Source organism: Rhinopithecus roxellana, chromosome 12 (assembly GCF_007565055.1).
Source record: "Rhinopithecus roxellana isolate Shanxi Qingling chromosome 12, ASM756505v1, whole genome shotgun sequence".
In the NCBI taxonomy this organism is placed as follows: Eukaryota; Metazoa; Chordata; class Mammalia; order Primates; family Cercopithecidae; genus Rhinopithecus; species Rhinopithecus roxellana.
The window spans coordinates 41,284,354-41,292,782 of record NC_044560.1 but is presented as its reverse complement, the minus strand read 5'-3'; the positions used below and the strand labels follow the sequence as shown (position 1 = coordinate 41,292,782).

Below are 8,429 nucleotides of genomic sequence, written 5' to 3'. Positions count from 1 at the left end.
CCGCCTTGGCCTCCCAAAGTGCTGGGATTACAGGCATGAGCCACTGTGCCTGTCCTAATTAATGGATAACTTCTGCAAGAATCCAGGGTCACAGTTGATTTGTTTATTCACTTATTCACTCAGCAAACATTTCTTTGTGCCAGGCATTGTGCTAGGTCCAGGGAATACTGCTTACATTGGAGAAGTTCGCATTCTAGTTTGGGTGGACAAACATGTGATAAAGATGTGTACAGGGCGTAATTTTCTCTCAGCTGCTAGGGAAACATTCCAACTGCATGTTTTGGTTTAAGAAACACATTTGATTTTATTTAAAATATTGTATATTTTCTCCTTTTAAATTTCTTTTCTCTATTTACAATAAGGCTTTCTTGCAAAATTAAGAAATACATTTGAATGAGCAGTCTCCTTGGTAAAACATTTATATTTCCTTCTTAATTTCTTTGTAAAATTCTACTCTTAAATACTACTATTTATGGTTAAGTGAGAAAACAAAATTGCAGGACAGAATGCACAGAAAGATCTATTTATCTATCTATATAAAAGTTGGAAGAATATACTCCTATATTGTTGACAGTGGCTACCTCTAGGGAAAGAGTGAAGTGATATTTAAAAAAATGGGGCTTTTACATTTCTTTTCTTTTCCTCTTTTCTTTTCTCTCTTCTTTCTTTCTTTCTTTCTTGTTTGTTTTTTGAGACAGAGTTTCATTCTTGTTGCTTGGGTTGGAGTGCAATGGTACCATCTCAGCTCACTGCAACCTCCACCTCCCGGGTTCAAGCAATTCTCCTGCCTCAGCCTCCCGAGTAGCTGGGATTATAGGCATGTGCCACCACGCCCAGCTAATTTTGTATTTTTAGTAGAGATGGGGTTTCTCCATGTTGGTCAGGCTGGTCTCGAACTTCTGACCTCAGGTGATCCACCTGTCTTGGCCTCCCAAAGTGCTGGGATTATAGGCTTGAACCACTGTGCCTGGCCTTACCTTTTATTTTCTATACTCCTATATCACTTGCATTTTTTTTTCAAAACAAGCACACACTTCTTTTCCCATTAAAAAAAACCAATATTTTTCATGACCCTGTCCCAGACAACTCTTCTGTACTCACATGGCTAGCTCAAACACTGTGATGTACACTGATGAGGGAGCTAGTTGTCTCCCTTTTTGAAAGAAAATTAAAAGGAAGGGGAAAGTCCATATTTATTCTCCTTTGTACTCTTGTAGAGGTCATCTAATAGGAAGTGTTCCAAGCTGCTTTAAAGCCCTTCTCCTCTTTAAAGTGGTTTACAAACATTAGCTCAGCACCCTTCAGGGCCTCATAGTGAGGCGGTCTCATGTAAGAGGCTGGTGAGTCATAAGGAAGTGGCAGCTGTGGATGCCATGCCAGTGGTCCTAATAACACCCCTAACATGTGTCTCTGGTTGTACTATGCTCAAAGGGTTTTCTCCTGCATTATGTGGTATAACCCTTCTATGACCCTTGGGAGGTGAGGTCAGTACTGCTATTCCTATATTATATAACAGATGGAGGAATATAGGTTCTGGAAAGTGAAATGACAAGCCCAAGATGGGGAAGCCAGTCAACAGGAGGGTTTCACGTCACTTATATGTCAATTACTGCATAGCACAAAAGAGAGGATCACTAAATGTTAAACCTCATATGACATAACTTTGGCACTGGGGAGGTAGGAGAGGGAGAAGAGCAAACAGTCTTTCTGCCTAATCTTCCCCTTTTTTTCTTTCCTCCCTTCTTTCTTTCTCCTCATTCCCTCTCTGCTTCTACTTCATCGGGAAAAGAAGAGGTGAGGAAGAGGATCCTATTAGAGAAGTAAACAGATCATCACAATTCAGCAGCCAAGTTTTATGCAAATTTAAAGTACGCCACAGATTTGAAGGAATGTGCCAAAATATATTAATCAAGTCTCATTTCTGTGCAAATATTGAAGAAACGAGAAGCTTCTCACACTGTAACTTAGTTTAAGACTTGCTTGAGTTCAATACAGGAAGGCTGAGTGACTTGCAGGCGGTGTTCACACTTTTGCCACACGGGGACGCCACCACCGTTGGTAACCGGACAAACCAGCCACTCCGTCAGGGTGGAACATGTGAGCATTGCGTAATACAAAGTTTCACTCATCCTCATCACTCAGTTTGAAATGACCATTAACACAGTTTTCTCTCCCATCAAACTAAATTCCTCAAAGGCAAGCTTAGACTTACTCTTTTAAACCCCATCTCTTAGACCAGTGTCTCTGGCATATAGTAACTTATCATTAAGATTTTTTTCTCTTAAAAGTATTCTTTTTTTTTTTTTTTTTTTGACAGAGTCTTACTGTGTTGCCCAGGCTGGAATGCAGTGGCGCGATCTCAGCTCACTGCAACTTCCGCTTCCTGGGCTCAAGCGATTCTTGTGCCTCAGCCTCCCGAGTAGCTGGGATTACAGGCGTGTGCCATCATGCCTAGCTAATTTTTGTATCTTTAGAAGAGATGGGGTTTTGCCATGTTGCCCAGGCTCGTTTCAAACTCCTGTACTCAAGTGATCCTCCTGCCTCAACCTCCCAACGTGCTGGGATTACAGGGGTGATCCACTGTGCCCAGCCTTAAAAACTATTCTTAACACAGAAAATTTCAATGTATCCCAAAGTACAGAGTATAATACAACGAATTCCCTTGTACTCATTTTCCATCTTCAACAACTACCAACTTATGGTCCATCATCTGTCCTCTACACCCCCTATTTCTTAGAATTAAATACATAAATGTAAATATTTTGGTGTAAGACATTGTAAAAAAGAAAAGAAAAGAAATGTAATTGCTAGGCCTCTCTCACTGACTTTAAAATACCTGGGTGGGTGGCGGTGGGCAGAGTGGCGAGAAGGAGCATTTTTCTAGAGGTCGGAGCCTTTTGTGGAACAAGTTCCTGTAATGGGAAAAATTGAGAAGGGTAAGAGGAAGGAATAATTATTATTATGTGCCAAGTGTTGTGCATTATTGTTTAATTTCACCTTTCTGGGAGATACAGGTATGACATACCCATTTTAAAGATAAGGCTCACAGATATTGAGTGCTGTATCTTCAGCAAAGTTGGGACTGGAACCCAGCTGTGTGTGGCTTCAAGGTCTGTATTCTCCACCCTCTGATATAACGAACCTGCAATGCATATCAAACCAAATCCACCCATGGTCTGAGGCTCTCCCTCCCGCCCGTGTACCTAAATCCAGCTTCATTCACAGGGCCTTGGGGGACAAGCCCCTGAGGGTTACTCCAACCCTTTGGAGAAGGAAGGGTTTCCATGCCTACAGTGTCAAAGGGGAATTCAGTTCCTTATTAAACAGAGCTCATTTCCTCCTGTTGCTTGTCCTAAGCAAATGACTGCCTGAAGTCCCAAAGAATTTGTAAGTAAATTTGTAGGCCAAGAGTAATGGCTCCTGCCTGTAATCTCAACACTTTGGGAGGCTGAGGCAGGAGGATTGCTTTTGTCAAGGAGTTTGAGACAAGCCTGAAAAACACCGCAAGACCTGTCTCTACAAAAAAAAAAAAAAAAAAAAAAAAAAAATTAGCTGGGCGTGGTGACATACACCTGTAGTCCCAGCTGCTTGGGAGGCTGAAGCATGAGAATTGCTTGAGCCCGGGAGTTTGAGGCTGCAGTGAGCCGTGATCATGCCACCGCACTCATCCTGCGTGACAGAGTGAGACCATGTCTCAAAATAAATAAATAAATAAATAAATAATAAAAATTTGTAAGGGGTTAAACAATAAAACACACATACACTGGTTAGGACAAGCCATTTGTGGGAAAAATCTAAGAGATTGTATTTATGTGTGTTCTTGAATAGATTAGACTGGGTTTGATTGCGACTCTAAGGAAGTAAACCAAGCCCCAATTACTTTTCGGGGAAGGAGACCCCATTGTAAGAGAAGGAAGCTGATCAGCCATGGCAGCTTGGAAAATGACAAGTCTCAGGGGCAAATGCTGGCAAGGTCTGTCCATTCAGTGTCCAGGCAAGAAGAAAGCTTGGCAAGCAGACCTGAGCAAAGAAGTCTGCCAGGCAAAGCAACCCCTCTAGCGGGTAAGAGCGCCTTGAGCAATTCAGCTGAGAGATAGGTCTCCTATTCAACCTTTGCCACAATTCCTTGCTCGCTCTTCTGGATAATTTGGCTTCTTGGGTATTCGTTTTTCAACAGGGAAAGAACAAAGTGCTCTGGCTTGTATGAACTTCCAGTACTCTCGAAAGTTGATTTTCTCATTATAAATGAATAAATTGGCTTTCTGGTTATAACTTGGCTTCTCCAGTGATTTGCCTCCAGGGAGAGAATGGACTGATCTCCCTACTAGAGTGTGCTGTCTGCTTGCCAGCTTAACTACTCTTTGTAAGCGAATAAATGGGCCTCCTGTAGTTTATATATCAGCCTCTCAGGAGTGCCTGCTTAACGCCTGTTTCCTGGGAAAGAAGGACCAGGTGAGAAGTGCTAACAAACAGGTCTCCTGGCCTGCAAGAGAGCAGGCCCCTTAAGTGGAGAATTCATCAAGGCAATGAATGCGGTCTCCTGGGGTCTCTTGGGAGAGAGTTGGTGTCTGAACCACAGTGACACGTGGCCTTAACACAAGGAATTGAACCTTTATGCCCCAAAGGAAGCAAGTTTGGATCCTTTCACCCCTAAGCAGGTTATTCCAGCTCAGTGAGGAGAATCCCTCCTTTATTCCCATTGGCATGAGATGAAGAGGTTCTCGGAAGCAAAACTTTGCCATGTCGCTCCTTCCTTTAAAACCCCTTGACAGCCTCTTATTACTTAGAGTATAAAGTCCAAACTCCTTGGCAAGACTTGCCTTTATGACAGGAAAAATAAAAAAATTATTACTACATGATTTCATCAAATCAAATCCCCTTATAACTGTAAGGTGTTTTATTATGTGAACTGCGAAATAATTCTGTTGATGAAACTATGATATCCCATTGATCATAAAACACATCCAATTTCAGATAGACTAAAATGTGAAAAATATTGAAATCTGAAAGTCACTAAAATATGGTATTTAAAATGAAAGCTTCCCTTTTAGGGGAGAGATACAATTCATTTTAAAGAAAAATAATTCTGGCTGGGTGTGGTGGCTCACACCTGTAAATCCCAGCACTTTGGGAGGCTGAGGTGGGCAGATCACTTGAGGTCAGGCGTTTGAGACCAGCTGGGCCAACATGGCAAAATCCCATCTCTACTAAAATTACAAAAATTAGCCTGGCATGGTGGTGGGCCCCTGTAATTCCAGCTACTCAGGAGGCTGAGGCAGGAGAATAGCTTGAACCTGGGAGGTGGAGGTTGCAGTGAGCCGAGATTGTACCACTGCACTCCAGTCTGGACGATAGAGCAAGACTCCATCTCAAAAAAAAAAAAAAAAAATTCTGTTATTTAGGAAAACACTGTGATGGATTTTATATTTTTGAGAAGGTATGGCTTATATGCTTAGGCTTGGATAAGTGAGAACAAGTGAGAGAGACAGAGAGAAAGAGAGAGAGAGAGAAAGGAATTGCTCTATACAGTAAGGAACTAGAGCTTTCCTTGCTGCCAGAACAGTGGGGATGGGGAGATATGAGGAAGGCCTAGATGCAGAGTAGTATTCTCTAGAATTACCTGGGAGTTTTCAAATGCATGCCTGGCTGGCCCCACTTTCATAGATTCAGACTAAAATGATTTGAGATGAGTACTGGAAATTGGTCTTTTATTTTATTTTATTTTATTTTATTTATTTTTTGAGACAGCATCTGGCTCTTGTTGCCCAGGCTGGAGTGCAATGGTGTCATCTTGGCTCACCACAACCTCCGCCTCCCGGGTTCTCCTGCCTCAGCCTCCCGACTAGCTAGGATTACAGGCATGTGCCACCATTCCCAGCTAATTTTGTATTTTTAGTAGAGACGGGGATTTCTCCATGTTGGTCAGACTGGTCTCGAACTCCCGACCTCAGGTGATCTGCTCGCCTCGGCCTCCCAAACTGCTGGGATTACAGGTGTGAGCCACTGCACCTGACCCGGGAATTGGTCTTTTACAAAGTTTCTAGGAGATTGTAACTGGTGAGACAGAGGAGGTGGTAGTCACAGGTCCTTAAGAAGATAAAGCTGGCTGGTAAGAACCTTCCTATGGTGGAGGTGGCCTATGCACGTCGGAGTCACCACAGTCAGTGTTTCATCGTAAGTGGTTTTCTGTCTGTGCTGTAGCCTTCTTTGGCTCTCTCAAGCCTGCAGTGTGAGCTGGCCATCCCAGCACTTGGATGTTACTGGTGTTTTGGGGAATGGAGGAAGTGAGTTGCTGCCCAGAAAGGAAGATGCAGAGGACAGACTTCAGGGGCTGATTGCAGCAGCAGAGCCGAGAGCAGCGAGGGACAGAGGACCAGGGCCACAGAGCCCAGAGCCGGGAGAGCACCACCTCGCCCTACCCCCAGAACCACACCAAATCCTTAGGGATACTGGGCTTCCCACTGTTGGTGACATGGCTGTTTCAGCTTTTCCATTTGAATATTGAATGAAAGGATCATGCCCAAGGGCTTGAGGAACTGGGGACATTCACAACCAACTCTGGTTTCATCATGTGTTTTATGATCTGGTTCCTGCCCACGTATCCCACTCCCTCCACACCTATGGCCTCACCCTCACCTCTATCCTGGGCTGCTTGAAATACCTATTTACCCTTAAAGACTCAGCCCAAGGTTTACCCACTCTGAGAAACCTTTTCTTCCCGTCCCCTGTCCTTCACCCCCCCTGGAGTGAATGATTTTCTCCGGCTGCTCCGATGGATCACCTGCAGGCCTCCCAGCATGCCTCTGTTCTGGGTTGAATTGTGTCCCCCCAAAAGATAAGTTGGAATCCTAACCTCTGGTGCCTTATGTGACCTTATCTGGAGATAAGGTCTTTATAAATGTCCCTATACAAGGGGAAAAATTTGGGCACAGAGACAGACATGCACAGGGAGCAGGCCATGTGAAGATTAGAGTTGGTGTTGCCACAAGCCAAGGAACTACCAGAAGTAGGGGAGAGGCCTGGAGCAGATCCCTCTCCAGCTCCACCAGAGGGGAGGAGTAGAGTACACCAAGAGAATAATTAACAGGGGAATCTGGCTAATTCCAGAAAGCTTTTCAAGGAAAATGACATTTGAGCTGAGCAGAGAGGAATGGCCCTGCTGACACCTTGGTCTTGAACTTCTAGCCTGCAGAATGGTGAGATAGTAAAATTCTGTTTTTCTAAGCCATTCAGTTTGTGGTACTCTGTTATGGCAGGCCTAGCAAATTTATATGGCCTCTGACATGTCAGTGACTTCATGTTTTTAGGTCTGTTACCCCCACTAAGCTATAAACCCCTCAAAAGCAGAGACTGCCTTACTCACTTTTGCACTTCATCTAACAACGCCTAAATATTTGTTGAATGAATCAGTGATTACAGTTCATTCCCAGTTTCCTGAATCTACTCTCAGAAACAGTACATGGTGGTAGAAAATGCCTGGTGCTTAGTTGGCTGCTGTTACCAGCTCTGCTGCCATCTGTCCATGACTGTCATCAATAACCACAGCAATGACAATGACCCCAGTTTCAGCTAGCATTCGGTGGACATCAAACTATATGAGAATGCATGTATTCAGTCTGTCACTCAAAAACCATTGAGTGGTGCTCGCTTTGGCAGCACATATACTAAAATTGGAATGATACAGAGAAGATTAGCATGACCCCTGCACAAGGATGACAGGCCAATCTGTGAAGTGTTTTATGTTTTTAAGACTTGTGCACAAATATCACAAGCAGCTTTATTTGAAATCGCAAAAACCTGGAAACAACCCAAATGTCTAACAACAGGTTAGTGGATAAACAAGTTGTGGTATACTGGTATATCCATACAGTGGAATAATTCTTAGCAATGAAAAGGAATGAATTGTCCGTATAGGCATCAATGTAGATCAACTCAAAATAATTATAAATGAAATAATCTAGGTAAAAAATGAGTACATATTATATGATTCCATTTATATAAAATTCTAGAAAATGTAAGCTAATATATAATGACAGGAGCAAATCAATCATTATAGCCTAAAAATGGGGAGAAGCAGAGGGATAGGAGAAAGGGACATAAGGAAACTCATGAAGGCGGTGGATATATTCAATATCTTGATTCCAGTGATGGTTTCAAATTGTACACTTTAAATATGTTCAGTTTATTATATATCAATTATCTTTAACAAAGCTATCATAAAATTAAAAAAAAAAAAAACCCATTGAGTGACCTGTATGGGTCAGGTTCTGTGCTAGGAACTGAGAATAGAATGCTAACCAAGACCAGCCTGGTCCCAGCCTTCATGGAATTTATAAACTAACAGGAGAGACGAATCAAGTAGTTATATAATTACAATGGTGGTAAATACTAAAAGGAGAAGTAGAGTACAACAAGAGAATAATTAACGG

At 42.7% G+C, this 8,429-nt stretch overlaps 1 non-coding gene across 1 annotated transcript; it reads left to right on the top strand.

Annotated features, from left to right (window-relative positions):
- The first annotated feature begins 7,640 nt into the window (after window positions 1-7,640).
- LOC115892457 lies at window positions 7,641-7,747 on the top strand. Its single transcript, XR_004052339.1, has one exon. It is a non-coding gene; the product is annotated as a U6 spliceosomal RNA (small nuclear RNA).
- Window positions 7,748-8,429: the final 682 nt, after the last annotated feature.